Here is a 4,841-nt window from a genome sequence, read left to right as displayed (position 1 = left end):
TCACATACCCATACTTACCACGTTTAATGCTATTCCAGGAAGTTTAAAACATGCAAAGATGTGAAGAGCTACAAGGTCTCTAGCAGCTACCTTTAATCTCCAAGTTCCTGTGACAGTGCAGCCCTTAGCAACTGAAGAATCATTTACATTTCATAGTTTTTTTTTCTCCCTTACGGAAAAGTTTATGCAAACCTCTTTCACAGAACCAATTTCCCATGAGCAGTTTTTCATTTTTTTATTTTTACTATCAGCTTTATTAGCTCTATTACACTGAAAAAATAAACTTTTCATGCCCTTTCTCACTTGCAAATTCAGTCTCGTTTCCATTTGAGGCAGCCCCCCCTTGATGGGTAGCACACCTGCACACACAGAAGCCTTACTGCTCTTCCTCCACCTCCTTACCCAATGAAGAAGCCGCCATGGGAGCTTGGTGGTGGATGAGAAGCTGCCCTCATAGCCCCAGATTTTCTCATTCTAAACTGGGGCTGGGGGTGATGTACAAATTTCAGTGCTGCCATACTGTGTCTTTCTTCCTCCTGCTGCCAGGGTGTGTGTGTATATAAATACATAACCTCCTGAATTTCCATGGTCTTAAATGAAAAGGCCTTTCTGGAGAAAGAGCAGAATGCACATCGCATTCAGCAGGGAAATTCAAAGAAGCCATTCAAGAAGTATGAGGTGAAGTATGGGAGAAAAGATGGAGTAGGTACAGACTGTGAAAGACAAGGCAGGAAAGAAGCATCAATGCTCATAAGGTTAAGCATAAAGGATGGACATAAAGTGAATAAAAAACAACAACAACAAAAAAAAACATCTGTATGTGGTTTCAGTTTACTTCCCTAAAACTCATGTCTTGTACATATTTCCCCTACATAAATACACTTACACACCGAGGCTATAAGAAATGACCAGTGGAGGGGGACGGCACAGGCACGTTAGCCAATTGTGTAAGATGCAGAGACATTTACTCTGATAGCTTTATTTGCTCAGCCATAAAAATCATACAGTAGAGAACAATTCTGCACAAAATTGTGTTTTGGGTTTATGGGACAAGGTTTTGGTAGCAAGGGGAATACAGAGGTGGTCTCTGAAGGGCAGAGGAGTCCAGGAAGGCTGGGCGCTCTTCAAGAGGGAAATCTTAATGGCGCTGGAGCAGTCTGTCCCCACGTGCCCAAAGACGAGCTGGCGTGGAAGAAGACCGGCCTGGCTGAACGGAGAATTGTGGCTTGAGCTTAGGAGAAAAAAGAGGGTTTATAATCTTTGGAAAAGAGGGCGGGCCACTGAGGAGGACTATAAGGAGGTAATGAGGCTGTGCAGGGACAAAATTAGAAAGGCCAAGGCTCATCTGGAGCTCAATCTGGCTACTGCCATTAAAGATAACAAAAAATCTTTTTACAAATACATCAACGCAAAAACGGAGGACTAAGGAGAATCTCCATCCTTTACTGGAGGCGGGAGGAAACCTTGTTACAAAAGATGAGGATAAGGCAGAGGTGCTTTATGCCTTCTTTGCCTCAGTCTTTAACGGCAATACCAGTTGTTCTCTGGATACCCAGTACCCCGAGCTGGTGGAAGGGGATGGGGAGCAGGATGTGGCCCTCACTATCCATGAAGAACTGGTTGGTGACCTGCTACGGCACTTGGATGTGCACAAGTTGATGGGGCTGGATGGGATCCACCCAAGGGTACTGAGAGAACTGGCAGAGGAGCTGGCCAAGCCACTATCCATCATTTATCAGCAGTCCTGGTGATCGGGGGAGGTCCCAGTTGACTGGCGGCTAGCAAACGTGACGCCCATCTACAAGAAGGGCCGGAGGGCAGACCCGGGAAACTACAGGCCTGTCAGTTTGACCTCAGTGCCAGGGAAGCTCATGGAGCAGATCCTCCTGAGAGTCATCACACAGCACTTGCAGGGGAAGCAGGCGATCAGGCCCAGTCAGCACGGCTTTATGAAAGGCAGATCCTGCTTGAAGAACCTGATCTCCTTCTATGACAAAGTGATGCACTGGGTGGACGAGGGAAAGGCTGTGGATGTGGTCTACCTTGACTTCAGCAAGGCTTTTGACACCGTCTCCCACAGCATTCTCCTCAAGAAACTGGCTGCTCTTGGCTTGGACTGGCGCACGCTTCGTTGGGTTAGAAACTGGCTGGATAGCTGGGCCCAAAGAGTCATGGTGAATGGAGCCAAGTCCAATTGGAGGCCAGTCACTAGTGGCATCCCCCAGGGCTCGGTGCTGGGGCCGGTCCTCTTTAATATCTTCATCGATGATCTGGACGAGGGCATTGAGTGCACCCTCAGTAAGTTTGCAGATGACACCAAGCTATGCGCGCGTGTTAGTCTGCTCGAGGGTAGGAAGGCTCTGCAGGAGGATCTGGATAGGCTGCACCGATGGGCTGAGGTCAACTGCATGAAGTTCAACAAGGCCAAGTGCTGGGTCCTCCACCTGGGGTGCAATAACCCCAAGCAGCATTACAGGCTGGGAGATGAGTGGCTGGGAAGCTGCCAGGCAGAGAAGGACCTGGGAGTGATGGTGGATAGTCAGCTGAATATGAGCCAGCAGTGAGCTCAGGTGGCCAAGAAGGCCAACGGCATCCTGGCTTGTATCAGGAACAGCGTGACCAGCAGGGCTAGGGAGGTGATCGTCCCCCTGTACTCAGCTCTGCTGAGGCCGCACCTCGAGTACTGTGTTCAGTTTTGGGCCCCTCGCTACAAGAAGGACATGGAGGTGCTCAAGAGAGTCCAGAGAAGGGCGACGAAGCTGGTGAGGGGCCTGGAGAACAAGTCCTACGAGGAGCGGCTGAGGGAGCTGGGCTTGTTCAGCCTGGAGAAGAGAAGGTTCTGGGGAGACCTTATCGCTCTCTACAGGTACCTTAAAAGAGGCTGTAGCGAGGTGGGGGTTGGTCTGTTCTCCCACATGCCTGGTGACAGGATGAGTGCGAATGGGCTTAAGTTGCACCAGGGGAGTTTTAGGCTGGATGTTAGGAAGAACTTCTTTACCGAAAGGGTTGTTAGACATTGGAACAGGCTGCCCAGGGAAGTGGTGGAGTCACCATCCCTGGAGGTCTTTAAAAGACGTTTAGATGTAGAGCTTAGGGATATGGTTTAGTGGGGACTGTTAGTGTTAGGTCAGAAGTTGGACTCGATGATCTTGAGGTCTCTTCCAACATAGAAATTCTGAGAAATTCTGTGATTCTGTGAGCAAAGCCCAGCAGCTGCCCCATGTCAGATCAGCGTTGGCTCCAAAAGGACTTGCTGCTGGTCAGAGCTGAGCCAGGGGGTGATGCTGGTTGTGTCTCTGGGAGAGGAGACTGAAGAAAGCAGGGAGAGGCGGAAATAAAAAACTGCTGGACAACAGCAGCTGGGAATGAGGGGTGAGCACCATCCCTGCAGTCCCCAAGGTGAGTGCAGCAGGAGGGCAGGAGGTGCTGCAGGCAGGCAGCAGCAGTTCCCCTGCGGGCTGTGCAGGGAGAGGCCCCTGGTGGAGCAGGCTGTCCCCCTGCAGCCCATGGGTCCCACATGGAGCAGATCTCCACACTGCAGCCCGTGGAGGAGCCCCCGGTGGAGCAGGTGGATGTGGCCTGGAGGAGGCTGCGGCCCATGGAGAGCCCCCGCAGGAGCAGGCCCCGGGCCAGAGCTGCAGCCCGTGGAGAGGAGCCCACGCAGGAGCAGGGGTCTGGGGGGAGCTGCCGCCCACCCATGGGGGACTTGTGCTGGAGCAGTTTGCTTGTGGGGGATGGATGGACCCCGTGGTACGGAGCCGTGTGGGAGCAGTGCTTGAAGAGCTGCTGCCTGTGGGCAGCCCCCGCAGGCTCGGTTCGGGAAGGACGGCATCCATGGGAGGGACCCCACAGGGAGCAGGGGCAGAGAGGGACCGAGAAGGAGCGGCGGAGACCAAGCATTAGGGTGGAAGTCCTAACCGCAGCCCCCATTCCCCTGCACTGCTAGGGAGGAGGCAGTAGAAGAGGGTAGGTACAGTGGAAGGTGTTTGTAGTTTGCTTTTAGTTTCTCACTGTCCTAGTCTGCTAATGAGAGGCAATAATTTCTCTTAATTTTCCTATGCTGAGTCTGTTTTGCCAATGATGGCAACTGTTGAGTGATCTCCCTGTCCTTATCTGAACACTTGAGCCCTTTGCATTGTATTTTCTCCCCGTTCCTTTGAGGATGGGCAGTGAGAGTGGTTGTGGTGGAGCTTGGCTGCCCACCTGGGCAAAACTACCCCAAATTGCAACTATGAAAGCATGAGTTAGCATAAAACATAGATATGTTGTTTGTCTGAGATGGAATACAAACATTAAACATAGACTCTAAATTTTAATATGCCAAGAAAAAGTCTGGATTGCTGAGAAGAGGATGGTTCTAGGAGAGCAGTCATCAGAACGGGGGTATCAGAATATACTGTACTGGAGAGGGTTGAAACTATCTACACAACAGTATTTAGGATTGACATTTACAGCACAAATCCACCTCTTTAATCATTAACCATAGTTCCCTTCCCCTGTGCACAGCAGTTATTTAGTTGTGCACTGGGTCTGAGAAACATCTCTCCTAACTCGCACACTACCTGTTCAGATTCTTTTGCTGCTCACCCTCAAAAAAATGTCAGCGTGCAGAGCCATAGATAATCCCTTTATCCATACTTCTTTTTGCTAAAAATTATAAATACACCCTATTCTTGTAGGCTTGTCTCATCAGTAGCCTAGTCTCCATGTGAACAGTTTCTACATCCACTACGACCATTACACATAACGTACAGTGTGGGCTTCTTTGGGGAAGCCAACGAAATCACAGTTCAGTGGTTGTCACGCTGGTGAAAAGCAAGGAAGGAAATCTAGCAGGATGC

Source organism: Aythya marila, assembly GCF_965140915.1.
Source record: "Aythya marila genome assembly, chromosome: Z".
In the NCBI taxonomy this organism is placed as follows: Eukaryota; Metazoa; Chordata; class Aves; order Anseriformes; family Anatidae; genus Aythya; species Aythya marila.
The sequence above is the reverse complement of the archived record's forward strand: the minus strand, read 5'-3'. Positions refer to the sequence as shown.